A 16,747-nucleotide genomic window follows, 5' to 3' on the forward strand; every position below is an offset into this window, starting at 1 on the left:
AGCCCACCAAGACTTGAGGTAGCACTCCATAGGTGAACTATTCATCTTGCTGCTTAACACGAATATTTACACTAACTGGGGTAAATAATTATTATGAATAGCCTTATGTCCAATCAGGTCAGATTTTACTGTCTAATCAGTTTGTGCCAAACTTAAAAAACAAAAGAACTTGTGGTTTTAAAGCTTTTTTTTTTGAGTTATTAACAAGATAGTTAAATTTATTTAATTCTCTATTTTCTTATTTTAAAAAGTAGTAGATAATAAATAGAATCTGGCCCCACATTTGGAAAATAATATACCATGACAACTGGAGTTTATTCCCCATAGTGTAGATCATTCACATTTAGGAGATCCATTAATACAATATATTAGAGTAGTAAATTCAAGAAGAAAAACCATGTGATTATCTTCATAAATGCTGAAAAATGCTTTGTTAAAATTTCATATCCATTTCTTATTAAAAAGAAAACCCAAGAAATTAGGAATTGATGGATACTGTATTAATATGATAATAGACATATCTCAATCCTAAAGCCAGCATTTTATTACTCAGTACGGAAGCACTAAAAACATTAATCAGTGCACTTATACTAGAGAAAATTACTAATGGCCTAAAAATTGAGAAAGAAGGAAACTATCTTTGCTAACAGATATCATAGCAGGGACGCCTGGGTGGCTTAGCGGTTGAGCTCCTGCCTTTGGCTCAGGGCATGATCCCCATCCAGGGATCTAGTTCTGCATCAGGCTCCCTGCAAGGAGCCTGCTTCTCCCTCTGTCTATATGTCTGCTTCTCTCTCTGTGTCTCATATGAATACATAAATAAAATCTTTTAAAAAATAAAAAAAAAAACAGATACCGTAGCATTCCTGAAAACTCTAGTCTAGAGAATCAATTACCAAGCTAACTCAAACAACAAAACTATTTGGTGAGGTATCAGGCTTAAAATTATAAAAAGCAATAATCTTCACACATACAAACAATATCCCATTAGAGATAATAGTAAAGAAAACCCCATTTAAAGTACCATTTCAAAACATAAAATATCTATGAATAAATTTAATAAGAAATATGTAGTATCTGTGTGAAAAGATCTTTAAGACACTTGATGACATGAAAGTAAATCTGAACAAATAAAAAGTTGTTTTTGGACAGATACTAAAGATTTCTATTAGTCTGGGTTAATTTATTAAATAAATTATATTAATTAAAATAATTATTAATAGAAAAACCAGTAAGTTTTTTTCATTAGGAGAGTTCGTATGAAAATATAAACATGCGAAGATATCTAGGCAATCTTTAAAAAGGAAGAGCTATAAGGATATACTACTCTTCCTATATATTATACTCTAAAACACGTATTGGTAAAATAATATATAGTACTGGTATTCCAATAGATAGTAAAGTGGAATTTTTTTTTAAGGCATAAATAGGGGTACGTGGGTGGCTTAGTTGGTTGAGCTTCTAACTCTTCGTTTCAGTACAGGTCATGATCTCAGAGTCTTGAGATTGGGCCCCATGTGGGCCTCTGGGCACAGTACAGAATCCTCCCTCTCCCTCCAGCTCTGCCCTCTCCCTCATTCATGCTTGCTTTCTCTGTCTCTCACTCTAAAATAAATAAATAAATAAAATCTTTAGAAAAAAATAAAAAGGTCTAAATAGACCCAAGCCCATATTAGAGTTTAGTATATGATAAAGATTGCATCTCTAATCACTGGGAGAAAAGGTGAATAATATAATAATATTTAGAGGAACAGAATAGATGTATGTATACCTCATATCATGCATAAGAATAAGTTTTAAATGATCAGAAACCTCATTATAAAAACTAAAATCTTGTAAGTACTAGAAGAAAATGCACATGAATTCTTCTATATCCTAACTGTGCAGAAGAAAGTCTTTGTAGCTATGATTCAGCATCCAGATGTAATAAAAGAAAATGTTGGCCAATTAAATAAAAACTTTGGTTTGGCAAAAGAATACTATAAGTAGTCAAAGCAAAAGACCAAATGGTGAAAATATTTATGACTTATGCTACAGGTAGAGATTTAGTATCCCTAATATTGAGGATGGAGGGGTACCTGGGTGGCTCAGTGTTTGTGCATCTGCCTTTGGCTCATGGCATGATCCCGGAGTCCTGGGATCGAGTCCTGCATCAGGCTCCCCAGCCTGCTTCTCCCTATGTCTATGCCTCTTTCCCTGTCTTTCAAGAATAAATAAATAAAATCTTAAAACAAAAAAAATACTAAGGATGCGGTGCCTGAGTGGCTCGGTCAGTTAAAATGTCTGCCTTCAGCTCAGGTCATGATCTTGGGGTCCTGGGATCAAGCCCCCGTGGGCTCCCTGCTGAGCCCTCTGCCCCTCCTTCTCCCCCTGCTCATGTTCCCCTTCTCTTTTTCAAATAAATAAATAAATAAATAAATAAATAAATAAATAAATAAATAAATAAATAAAATCTTTTTAAAAAATAGCCAACATAGGGAATGCCTGGGTGGCTCAGTGGTTGAGCGTCTTGCTTTTGGCTCAAGTTGTGATCCTGGGGTCCTGGGATTGAGCCTGCTTCTCCCTCTGCCTATGTCTCTGCCTCTCTCTGTATGTCTCTCATGAATAAATAAAATCTTAAAAAATAATAGCCAACATATTTAAGGAAAGATAGTTCATTCATAATAAAAGAAATGCAAACGAGAACTACAGTGATGTATTATTTCTCATTTGTCAGACTGGCAAAAAGTGAGATGCATGACAACACATTCTTGGCAAAGCTGTGATTGAACTTGGCACTCTTCACATATTGCTGGTGAGAATACAACATTTTTGTAGGTGAATTTGGCAATATTTAACAAAGCTAATATTCAATTACCCTTTGGTTCAGAATTCATGTTTTAAATAATTTTCTGTGAAGATATGTACCTATGTACCCAATAATTCAAAATTAAATGGATACATGGATGTTTATTACAACTGAAAATCCCACATAAGCTTTAAACATAAAACCATATATGCTTTAAAAGATGCAGAGTGTAAAATAAAATGTAAAAGGATAGATAAGGGGGTTAACACTTCTCAGAGGAACCTTTTTGTATATTATATGATTTCATGTACTCAAAAACTATGATTCCATCAGGCAGAACAGAAGTAGTGGAAATTAAGGGGAGGGACCCTGACTGAATACCAAGAAAGCTGAATTGCTGCAGATACATCTGAGAAAGAATTGTTATCCAAAATATATAGAACTCTTTTTTTTTTTAAGATTTTATTTATTTATTCATGAGAAGCACAGAATAGAGAGGCAGAGGGAAAAGCAGGCTCCCTGCATGGGAGGACCCCCAGATGGGAAGGTGAGCCAAAAGCAGGCATTCAGCCACTGAGCCACCCAGGTGCCCCTATAAAGAACTCCTTGTATACAAATGTAAATTTAAAACTCAACATTGGGACACCCGAGTGGCTCAGTGGTTTAGCATCCGCGTTTGGCCCAGGGCCTGATCCTGGAGACTCAGGATTGATTCCCACATCAGGCTCCCTGCATGGAGCCTGCTTCTCCCTGTATCTCTGCCTCCCTCTCTGTCTGTGTTTCTCATGAATAAATAAAGTCTTTAAATAAAAATAAAACTCAACATTAAGGAAACAACTTATTTAAAAAAATAGACCAAGGACCTTAACAGACACCTCACCAAACAAGATATATAGATGGTAAATAATATGAGAAGACTCTCCACATCCTACGTCATCAGAAAAATGCAAACTAAAATAACAGTGAGGGGCAGCCCTGGTGGCGCAGCAGTTTAGAGCCGCCTGCAGCCCAGAGCGTGATCCTGGAGACCCTGGATCAGGTCCCGCATCGGGCTCTCTGCATGGAGCCTGCTTCTCCCTCTGCCTGTGTCTCTGCCTCTCTCTCTCTGTCTCTATGAATAAATAAATAAAATCTTTAAAAAATAAAATAACAGTGAGATTCTACTACACATCTATTAGAATGGCCAAAATCCAGAACACTGACACCACCCAATACTTTTGAGGATGTGGAGCAATATTGAACTCTTTCATTACTTGCTGGTAGGAATGCAGAATGGAACAGCCACTTTGGAAGACAATTTGGTGGTTTCTTGCAAAAACTCAACATCTCACCATACAATTCAGCAGTTATGCTTTTTGTTATTTACCCAAAAGAATTGAAAACTTATGTCCATGCAAAAATTACACAGATGTTTATACCAGCTTTATTTATAATGCCAATACTTGGAAGCAAACAAGAAGTCCTTTAGTAGACAAATGGATAAACTATGGTATCTCTAGACAATGAAATGTTATTACAGTGCTAAAAAGAAGTGAGCTATCAAAATATAAAAAAACAAAGGAACCTTAAATGTCTATTAGTGAAAGAAGCCAGTCTGAAAAGGCTATGATGTTCTGGAAAAGGCATAACTATGGAGATAGTAAAAAGATCAGGGTTGTTAGGAGTTTGGGGGAAGGAGAGACAAATAGGCAGAGCACAGAGATTTTTAGCATAGTGAAACTATTCTAGATTTCTGTGATACTGAAATGGTAGGTCCATGTCGTTATAAATTTGTCCAAATCCATAGAATGTACCAGGAGTGTACAATCACTCTTGGTACAGCATCACGAGTGATTATAATGTAAACTAAGGACTTTGGGTGATAATGTGTTAATGTAGCTTCATCAATTGTAACACATGCATCTCTAGGGATGTTGATAATGGGGAAGATATGCATATGGGGAAGTAGGGATTATATGGGAAATATTGTATCTTCTGCTCAATTTTGCTGTGAAACAAAGACTTATGTAAAAAGATAAAATCATAATCATAATGAAAAAAAGTATTCTACCATTTATCAGAAAACATAGCCACATAGGAGGAAAGTGAAAGTATTAATCCAATTAACTTTAAATGTTATTTTCATTATATGTCTTCAGTTTGAAAACAAAAGGAAATTCAATGAAATCTTGAACTTTATTAGTTTACTAATTTTATTTACTTTTATTTATTTTTTTATTTATTATTGGTAGTGTTAGAGTATAGCAATTCTAAATTTATTTTGGTATGCCCTTAAGGATTAAGCAAATGAGGAAATGTATTGAAATGGTGTTGTTAGGAGAGTTCTCATGTGGAAGAAAGAAGATATAAATTTGAATGGGGGAAGATAAGGAAGAACCTTGTGATATTGGATTGGAGTTAGAGGTATCAGTATAATTAAAACAAAAAAAATTTCACATTTTATCTTCTGAAAGGATACCTAGAAGCAATGAGTCTTAAGTAGCAGCAAACACATCTTAGTTTTGAGGCTTTGCTTTCTAAAAATCTTTACTCACTGAAGGAATGAAGACTTCTTGGAGAAATGACTGGTTTCTGGGATGAGCAAGGAGAATACAAGAGGAGTCTGGCACATCTAGAAAGTAAGAAAGTGTCCAAAAAGTGAGAGAATCCTGTCAAAATAACCAGAAAACAGTTGGCCAAGCCAGGACATTTGGAACTTCCAAATGAAAAACGACAGAATTGGATTACGATATATGGTATTTAAAAAGAATCCACAAACAAATAAATGGTACGGGAAGGAAAAGCTTTTTTTTAAAGAGTAGAATTGCCAAGCCAAGAAACAGACTGAACTATAGAGAATACACTGATGGTTACCAGAGGGGGGCAGGGGGTAGGGGGAATGGGTGAAACTTTGATGGGGACTGAGGGCACTTGTGATGAGCGCTGGATGATGTTTGGAAGTGTTTCATCACTATGTTGTACACCTGAAACTAATATTACACTGTATATTAAATAACTGGAATTTATTTTATTTTAAGTTTTTCTTTATTCATGAGAGGCAGATTCACAGGCAGAGGGAGAAGCAGGGTCTCTGTGGGGAGCCTGATGCGGGACTCAATCCCAGTACCCTAGGATCATGACCCAAGCCAAAGGCAGATGCTCAACTGCTGAGCCATTCCGGTGCCCCTAACTTAAATTTAAATAATAACTTAATTGCCGGGACGCCTGGGTGCCTCAGCGGTCAACAGTTGAGCATCTGCCTTCAGCTCAGGGTGTGATCCGGAGTCTCAGGATTGAGTCCCACATTGGGCTTCCTTGATGGAACCTGCTCCTCCCTCTGCCTATGTCTCTGCCTCTCATGAATTAATTAAATAAATAAATAAATAAATAAATAAATAAATAAATAAATAAATAAGATCTTAAAAAAAAAGAACTTAATTGCCAACTAATAAATGTAACCAGTTTTTTTTTTTATTTAATCACTTGTGCAACCATCATTGTAATAATTGACTCAGACAAGAGTCATCAGTGAATGCTAAAAATACTGGGTGAAAGTGTTTGGGAAATAGTTATACAACCTGAAAGAATCTTCTGGCAGGTTACTGATTAATTACAAATGGAAAAATGGTAACAACACAAGAAATCTGGCAAGTACCATCTTATTCAAGGAATCAAAGTTAACATGATTAATAATGATATAAACTAATAACTGGTTCTTCCTGGTGTGATGCACTGAAAAGGAAACATCATTTATACAGTATGACTGCCAAAAGTGCATAATGTGAATCAAATGGTAAGAAAATAATCACACACAAAAAACCCCACAACAAACTGAGGCACATTCTATGAAACAACTAAAAAAATTAAAGTTTCAAAAATATTAGTCATGACAGAGAGAGAAAGGCTGAGGAACTGTTGCAGATTAACAGCTTAATGAAGTAAGGTATATTCAGCATGAGGAGAAGAAAGTCTAAAGGGTAATATTTGGCAAATCAGTGAAATGTGAATAAGGACTGTATATTAGGTAATATTTTATTAATACAAGTTTCCTGAATTTAATCACTGCATTGTGATTATATAAGAGAATGTCCCTGCTTGGGAGATAAATGCTAAAGAATTTAAAGGTAAAAGGTCATAGTTTTTAGCAACTTACTCTTAAGTGATTCAACAAAATAACACTAATGTGTGTTTTACTTTATGTACATTTTTTATGTATTCAAGAGATAAAATATGGGAAAATGTTAGTAAATCTAGGTTAAGGGTATATAGGAGCTCATTGTAATATTTTCATAAATTCTGCAGTATCTTGAAGTATTTTCAAAATAAAGGGTTTACTTTTTTTTTAAGGGTTTACTTTTTTAAAAGATGTATTGAGCACTTATAGTCTATATGCTAGAATATCAGGCAGTTTAACAATGAACAAGAGATTTGAAGGAAATATAGGAATAAAAATGGACAGTGATTACAAGAGATATCTTTGTTGATCTAACAATCGCTCTCTTCGTGTTACTTCTCTACCTTATTCTTGGTTTTGTGATTGAGATCATATCACTGTCCATATTAACTATCGTAATCTGTTTTTAACTGTCGGTTCTATCTGAGCATCCTGAAAGTCTTACTCTTCTGGATTTCTAGCAGTCAGCAATACCTGGTGCAAGCTAAACGTGGGAGAAGAATGGTGAATGAATGGATGCTTTATTTTAAACACCTCAAACAGCAGGCATTTTTTGCTAATAAGACTTCTTTTTCATGTATGTACTTGTTGGAATTTTTCACCAAGATAAGTCTCGCCACTAAAAATATTGTGTGTATTGTGTATATGAGAGACACCCACATGTACATAGAACAAACTTTATCTAGAAATAGAGATTTGATTAACAAATCAAGGAAATTTAGTAAATACTTGTATAAGATGTTCAGTGTTTTAATTTTGTGATAAAAATGCTTAATAACTATGAGATGCACTTATTTTTGGGAGTTGAGGGAGATTTTACAGGAATAATTGGAAACTTTGGCCTTGTGTTGAAGCATATTAGGGACAGATTGTTAGGAATTTATGAGGTATTTTGTGTTCTGACTTGGAGCCTAAATCCACTAAGAATTTAGTCATTTTTCAATTCATCCAACAAATGTTTAATGAGAACCTGTTCGGTGCTGGGTATCATTCACATATATTGTTGATTGGAACTTACAGGTTAGCAGCAGAGATGGGCATTACATAGATAATTTTATGATTGAGTATATGCTAACAATTGTCTTCAGTGTTACAAAGACAAGATATCAAGTATAGTGAGGAAGAATTAAAGAAGAGTTTTTTTTTTTTAAGATTTTATTTATTTATTCATGAGAGACACAGAAAGAGAGAGGCAGACATACAGGCACAGGGAGAAGTAGGCTCCCTACAAGGAGCCCGATGTGGGACTCAATCCTGGATCCGGGGATCACTCCCTAAGCCCAAGGCAGACACTCAACCCCTGAGCCACCCAGGCATCTCGAATTAAAGAAGAATTAAAAATGTTACTTTTTCATATTTTTCCCATCTTGTGTCCCTGAGCAATTGCCAGTTCTGGTAAGCTTGATTTCAGTTTAATTTGCCATCTCAATTATAGCTGCTTTGGGACCATCCAGTCCCTTTGTCTAAAATCTTTTTCTCTTTTTGTTTATTTTTCTACTATAATGTAGTCTAAATATGCACTTTTTATGAAAGGAAGAGATGCTTATAACAGATGAATAGAAGAATCAAAGATGTCACCTCTGATTATTTTTCTAATAAGTCTATTAGAAAAGTAGAAATGCTATTAAATTGAAGGGAGAATAAGAATCTAGTATTTGTTTTAGGTAAATATTTTCAAAATCACACTTATTTATTTAGAGAGATGATAATGAATTCAAATGAATTTAGTATTCCTTATCCCATAATAAAGCTAGGAGAGTAAATTGAAAAGCAAAGACAAGTTGTTTGAATCTAAATTCTGCCTGCCTAGTTACTATTTAGTGTTTGATATTAGGACTCCTGGAATTTTCTAAGCTTCATGTGACTATGGCTTAGTTATTAATTTTTATGAGGCCATAAAATTTGCTGTTAACATTGATGGAGTTTGAAGAGAGAACAATAATTATCATTTATTATAGGGCATTTATAATATATCAGGCTCTGTGGAAAGTATATTAATTTATATTATGTCATTTAAAACTCTTCACAACCTATGAGGAACTCTTTAACATTATTTATAAATGGATATTTGAGAAATAGTTTGACCCAAATCACATAATTTGTAAATGGTAGAGCAATACCTTGAACTCAGATCTTTCTTTTTTTTTTAAGATTTTATTTATTTATTCATGAGAGACATAGGCAGAGGGAGAAGCAGCCTCCCTGTGGGGAGTCCCCTTGAACTCAGATTTTTATGCTTTTAATCATTATACCATAAACCAGTAATTAAAAATTGTGTCTAATGTAAAATAGAACCATGCCAAAAGAAACCTTTTCACAAGATTTGATTTTTTTCTCCTGAGATTTAATTTTTCCCTTTACTCCCAAATCTACAAAGTCTATTTGTAGTTGCACAAATATATTTGTTGTACGTTTATCTAAAGTGGATAATTAGCAACATGAAACATAAGATGAGTTGTAAAATAGTCAAAACATAAATAAAGTAGAGCAAGAAAAAGTCTATTAAAGGTTTTTATTATCCCTAAGATCAAGGGTAAAGTAGAAAATTACTGAAGTAGAAATGTCAGAGATAAAGTCATTTCCTCGTGAGAAGGACCATTGAAAATTATTTGCATGAGTAGCCTTAAGTTTAGTATGATCTTACCTACAGTGTGTCACTGCCGGACTAAATCAAAGTCATCTTAAATGATCTTAAGAACGTTATGCCTTTTGTCTAGGGGAAGTAAGTGGATTGCATACTAGATTAATAACCTTTAAGATTATAGCAATTACAGTTAGTAATGAAACAGACATAAAATCAATGTGCTGTGGAAAAGACCTTTGGAAATCATTTTATAACCAGCTTATAACTTACACCCTTTATTTTGGTTCCAGCTTTTCAGACATTGCCAGAAATATCAATGATCTTTTTTTTTCTAATTTGTTGAAAAGGTAATGTAATAATAACATCACCCAGCAGAAAGAGTGTTTACATATTTTGGTTAATATTAATCTGTGTGTATGCAGTTGTGGTTTTTATAGGACTATACTTTGAATTAACATGTCCAGCCTAGTAGCCAAAACCCAGGGACAGGCTCAACCAGAGAAGTGGGAACCACAGATAGCTAAGTAGCCTGCATAGTCAATGAACAGGAAGTGAGGAAATGAGGTAGCCAGGAAAGTAGCCTTACGGATAGTAAAAGTAACCAGTAGAAAGCCTGGAAGCCTGGTAAGATACAGCCTAAGGCAGAAAGCAGGCAGCTGTAATGGCTCTTTGTCTGGTTCCTTTGGCCTCAGTTTTGACTTATTCTAAGTGTTTTAGGCTAGAGCCAAAATAAGACAATGATTGAATGACAATTTTCTTAAAAACTAAATATTAAAAAAAGCACATCTAGTCTCATTTCTGTTATTATCATGTCCATAATTATTGCTGTAGTTCCATTCTGTTTAACAGACTTTAACCTCCCTAGGCAGTCCAGACATTCTCCTTATTTGGCTACAGATATCCTTAAACAGAATTATTTTCCTTCTCCCTTCAATTATCATATTAACTCTCATCTGTTGTTACCATTTTTTATTCTTTTCTTCTATCTGTGGATGGAACATTTGTTTGTTCCTTAACCTGCCTGACAACATGGATAAATGTTCCAGTTCCAGAAACAGTATCAACGGTACTAAAGCAAATCACTTACATGGGAGTAGTTGATGGGCAAAGTATATACTGGAGCACAGCAGACAAAAGGTTTCCATCTCCCAGTTCTTTTTTTTTTTTTAAAGTTGAGGTATATTTGACATATAGTAAAATATGCACATCTTAAGTATACCTACAGCTCAGTGAGATTTCACCATGTAACCACCACCCAGATCAATATATAGAAATTTTTAGTTACCCCAGAAACTTCTATTTCCATATATTAATTTGCGTGTTCTTGAACTTTATGTTAATGGAGTCACAGAGTATATACTCTGGCCTCTGGCTTCTTTTACTTGATGTAATGTTTTTGAGATTCATCTATGTTGTTTATATCAGTAGTTCATTTTTTTTACTGATATGTAATATTTCATTGTGTGAATATAATATATTTGTTCATTTTCCTGTTAATGGGCATTTATGTTTTTTTTGGCTTGGGACTTTTATGAATAAGGTTCTGTGGACATTCTTGTATATGTTGTTTTTTTAATTTAAGATTTTATTTATTCATTTATTTATTTAGAGCATGAGGAAGAAGGGCAGAGGGAGAAGAGAATCTTAAGCAGATTCAACACTGAGCATGGAGCATGACAACAGGGTTCATTCCCAGCACCCTGAGATTTATGACCTGACCCGAAACCAAGAGTTAGATGCTTAACCAACTCTCCCACCTAGGTGCCCCTGTTGTATATGTCTTTTGATGGACATACGCACTCATTTCTTTTGTATATATGCCTAGGTGTAGAATGGCTAGGTCATACGGTAGCCTCCTTAAATTTATTTAGAAACTACCAAATAATTTTTTAAATGGTTGAACCATTTTGTGCTCCTACCAGCAGTCTCTGAGAGTTCCAGTTATTCCACATTGTTGCCTATAGTTATAAGTCTTTTTAATTTTAGTCATTCTGTTTGATGTGTAGTGGTGTCTTACTGAGGTTCTAATTTGTATTTCTCCATTGAGTAATGATGTTGAGTACTTGTCAAAAGCTTGTTGGCCTATTGGATATCATCTTTTATAATGTGCCTCTATAAATCTTTTACCCGTTTTAAAATTGGGTTGTCTGTCTTTTCCTTACTCATTTTTGTATCACATTTTCTGGATATTAATCCTCAGTCAGATATGTGTATCGTGAATATGTTTTCCCAGTTTCTAACTTGCCTCTTTACTTTTCTGAGTCTTCAGAAGAGCCGAAGTTCGTAGGCAAGAGTTTTTTAAAGACATCAGTTTATTAACTAACATGCTAGCCACCTGTTAGTAATCCTGGTGATTTTCTATTGCTATTATAACAAAGCACTGGGATCCCTGGGTGGCGCAGCGGTTTGGCGCCTGCCTTTGGCCCAGGGTGCGATCCTGGAGACCCAGGATCGAGTCCCACGTTGGGCTCCCGGTGCATGGAGCCTGCTTCTCCCTCTGCCTGTGTCTCTGCCTCTCTCTCTCTCTCTCTCTCTCTCTGTGTGTGTGTGTGTGACTATCATAAACAAATAAAAATTTAAAAAATAATAATAATAACAAAGCACCACAAATTAAGTGGCTTAAAACAATAAATACATTTATTATCTTGTAGTTCTGTAGATTAGAATTTTAGTACATATCTCAGTGGGCTAAAATTAAGGTTGGCAGGTCTGTGTTTCTTTCTGACTCTCTAGGGGAGAATTAGTTTCCTTTTTTTCCAGCCTATATGACTTATGGCCCTTTTCTAACATTCTCTTGGCTTCCTAGGTTTATGGCCCTTTTCCTGGATCTTCAAAGCTACGTAAATTTCCATCTCTTCTGAGCATTTTTCCAGTCACATCTCCCAAAGATTCCTACTTTTGAGGACTCAGGTGATTAGGTTGGGCATGCTGCAATAATCTAGGATAATCTCATCAACTCAGGGTCCTTGATTTAATCATGTTTGCAAAGTCATTTTTGCCATTTAAGATAAAGTGACATATTCATTCACAGATTCTGGGGCTGGGATATAGACATCCTTGGTAGTCATTAGTCTACCTACCACTCTAAAATACCCGGTCTGCTACTAATGTTGCAGCATCCTCATTGGGAATGGGATGGGAGAAAGTAATCCAAAATACACTGATAAGGCTAAATAGATATACTGGCTTCTGCATATGTATGTGTTACTATAATGTTATATACTAGGTAAGTAATAGATTAGAAAAGCTCTTATTAAATACCCTAAATTACTTCCCATCAGTTTAGGGATAAAGTCCAAACCTCTTTGGACTCTCCAAAGCTCATTCTCTTAATCACTACACTCTACTGCTTCTCTAATATGGTAGTGCATTTTATTTCTCTTGTGAGTGTTAACTTCACAGGGAAAGTAGGATTATGATGCCCTATAATTGTAGCTGGCATTGTTTTGACACCACCAAATAACACCAAAGCCTCTGACTTGGGGTCATAATTTTTAAATAATCATAATTTAAACCATTAATACCTTTGATACTTCATAGTAATATGCCCTTCTCTTTTTTTTCATTTATTCTAGGTCCTTCTTACACATTTTGATAAATCGTGATAGAATTTAGAAGGAACTCATAGTATTTCTTAACCATTTAATTTCTGTCATGGCAAATGAGCTAACCTACATCTAAAATCTAATGACTCCATTCTCTATGTACATGAATTTTTTTAATAGTTTGAGTTAAGGATTATAAAATAAAATTTGTTGATGCCTATTGTATGCCAGGTACATGCTAGATAATCCTCATAATGACTTTTCATGATAAACATTGTTACACTTTTATTTTACAACTTAGGCAGCTGAGTCTCAAAGAGAGTTAAGCAAATTGCCAAAGTTGATAAGTAATAAGTGATAGAATTGGGATTCTAGTTTAGATCTGATTCCAAAGACCCTTTACACTCTTGCCATGATGTGGTCAGTCAAATGGATAAAAATAAATGGGTATCAGAACATATTTGTATTCTCTTGTAACCTTGAAAAAGTTTGGTAGCACGCCAAAGTATTTGAATCAAGAGGTTCCAACTCACTGAAATTCTATTATATGCTTGAGAGACTCTTAAAATTGTACTGAAGTACTGTGAATATGAACATCTAATTAGAATATGTGGATGGTACAGTGACCTTTTTATTAAATTCCATTACTATTTCAGCTGCCTCAGTTTTCACTAGCCATGGTCATGTAGGGAAGCTTGTCACTGTTACTTGTTTTTGGAATATTCTAGATAATTCCTACAAATGTGAATTTTATTTTTTAATTTTTTTAAATGTGAATTTGATTTTAACTTTGATATCTTAGATTTTTTAAGGGAAACATACTGATGAAATGTTGCCTAAGAGTCACCCAGACATTAATTGTTTGATTTTCCATGTGATTGAATCAGTTTGCAGGTAAGAAGAAGAAAAGGAAACCTTAGAATTCCTTTTTCTTTTTTTTTTTAGGATTTTATTTATTTATTCGAGAGAGGCAGAGACATAGGCAAAGGGAGAAGCAGGCTCCCTCTGGGGAGCCCCATGCGGGGATGGCAGGATCACACCCTGAGCCAAAGACAGATGCTTAACCGCTGAGCCACCCAAAGGTCCCAAGCTTAGATTCTTTTTTAAAGTATCTCTAGTATTTCTAATTTGCATTATTTAAGGATCAATGAATGTTGTTTTGTTTTCACACATTTCACATTTGTTCCTTTGGCTTAAATAACTCAATTCTATTGAATTTCTTACTTGTACCAGTTTGTGTACTATCCAGAAAATTTACACCTGTTAGCAAATAGTAGTGGGTCAATGGTGAGAACTGGTTTACTGTGCTAAATCTCACCAGTGTTCTTCAGCCGAGCATGCAACTTTCAGTTCGACCATTTTTTTAAAAAAAGATTTTATATATTAATTCATGAGAGACACACACAGAGAGAGAAGCAGAGACATAGGCAGAGGGAGAAGCAGGCTCCATGCAGGAAGCCCCATGCGGACTCGATCCTGGGACCACAGGATCATGCCCTGAGTCAAAGGCAGACGCTCAACCACTGAGCCACCTGGACATCCCAACCATTTTCTATTTAAAAGGAATAATCTGGGATGCCTGGGTGGCTCTGCGGTTGGGCATCTGCCTTTGGCTCAGGGTGTGATCCTGGAGTCCCGGGATCGAGTCCCACATCGGGCTCCCTGCATGGAGCCTGCTTCTCCCTCTGCCTTTGTCTCTGCCCCTTCCTGTGTCTCTCATGAATAAATACATAAAATCTTAAAAAAAAAAACGTGTTTGAGGGGCATTTTGGTGGTACAGTTGGTTGAGCACTCTTGATTTCGGCTCAGGTTATATCTCAGAGTTGTGAGATCTACCAGGTGTCAGGCTCCGTGCTGGTTGTGGAGTCTCCTTTGGGATTCTCTCTCTGTCTGTTTCTTTCTAATAATAAACAAATCTTTTTTAAAAAAGAAAGATCAACCTATTTGAAAATCTGTGTGTTGTGGCAGGTTGGTCCTAATATGGACTCTGCCTTACTCGCCTCATCTTCTACAACTCTCTCACGTATGCCTTACACTTTATATCAAACTACTTGCTGATTTTAGTACCATCTATATTTTTACGTCTCTGCCTTTACCCTCTTTTGTCAGGTAAATTCAGCATGTCTACCCTTCCTGACTTGGCATAGTGTCATTTCCTCTAGAAATCTTGCCTTTAAACCTTTTTCAGTCCCTCATATAATTGGGTGACCCTTTTCTGTGCTCCCACTGAATTCAGCGCATATCTTTACCACAGCATTTAATACACCATGTTGTAAGTAGCTGTTTCCTTTCTCACTCTCCCCTAACGATCTTTAGTAGTTAAAGGGGAAAGCAGCAGAATATGAGGTTGGAAAGATTTAGGCAAGGGCCAGATCATGCCGGGCCAAAGTAAAGAGTCTGGATTTTATTCTAAAAGCCAGTGGAGGGTTTTTTAGCAGGAATATGACATGGTCCTATTTATGTTTTTAAAAGATCACTGTGACTGCTTTGAGGAGAATGGATTTGTGGATAGTAAAAATACAAGCTGGGAAACAAGTTAAGACCGTTGTAGTGGTGCAGGTGAGAGGTAATAGTGGTTTAGACTAGGACAGTGGAGACTGGAGAGAAGTAGATGACTCGAGACATAGTTTAGAGATGTGCCTGGAGGGCTCATTAATGAGTTAATTGTGGGAGTAAAAAAAAAAAACAATTTTTAGCTGACTTTCTACATTTTTAGTTTGAGCAACTGTGTAGAGAGAAGATCTAGCATTCTGTTTTGATTATGTTAAGTTTGAAATGCCTGTGAGTCATTAAATGAGGAGTCAAGTAGGTGTTACAATATGTGAGATTGGAGTTCAGAGGGGGCTTTAGTCATCATTGTCATAAAGTTGGGGAATGAATGCAAGAGGGGAAGATGGCGAAAGATGCATATAAATATCACAAGTTCATAACCCAAAGGTAGAATCTGTCATGCAGACATGTTTTAATTGGCCCATATTTTAAAAATTGAACCTATTTATTTATTATTTATTTTTAAAGGATTTTAGTTATTTATTTGAGAGAGAGAGAGAGAGAGCACAAGCAGGGGGGAGGGACAGAGGGAGAGAGAAGCAGACTCCCTGCTGAGCAGGAAGCCAGATGTAGATGTGTGGATGTGGATGAGCAGCTCAGTCCCAGAAACCTAGGATCCTGACCTGAGCCCAGGGCGAATGTCTTAACCAACTCCACCCAGTCACCCTAGATTTAACCATTTTAAGATTGGTTGTCTATATTTGAAAATTGAGAGAGTTCCCATAGATATCCAGATCTTTGTACCCTTTTGAATAATTAGAAGATGCAACATCACTAGGCTTGTATTTCTGCATGGGAGCAGTCAGCCAAGCTTTTCTCTTTAGAATAGTTTGTACAGTTGACCACAATCTCTACTGTTTCCTTATCGTTCTTCACTTAGGTATTTTACTCAAATGCCTCTCTGGGCATTTGAATTTACAGCCTGACTTACACCTTAAGGATAGAAGGAGCCAACAGAGGAACCTCAGAAGAAGCAATCATAATATAAGAAAACCCAGGAGAATCGGGCATTACAGAATACTAGAGAGAAAAGTGTTTCAGTTACTAAATGCCACTAAAAGATTGAGTGAGATGAAGACAGAAAAGGGCAGTTGTAGCAGTGTGGATGGATTTGAGGAATAGATAGG

General features: G+C 35.7%; 1 protein-coding gene across 6 annotated transcripts in view; it reads left to right on the forward strand.

Moving 5' to 3' along the window:
- Positions 1-16,747, forward strand: part of ACER3 (alkaline ceramidase 3) — a 162,963-nt gene that overhangs the window by 45,426 nt on the left and 100,790 nt on the right. The window lies entirely within an intron of this gene.

Source organism: Nyctereutes procyonoides, unplaced genomic scaffold (assembly GCF_905146905.1).
Source record: "Nyctereutes procyonoides isolate TBG_1078 unplaced genomic scaffold, NYPRO_anot_genome, whole genome shotgun sequence".
Taxonomy (NCBI): domain Eukaryota; kingdom Metazoa; phylum Chordata; class Mammalia; order Carnivora; family Canidae; genus Nyctereutes; species Nyctereutes procyonoides.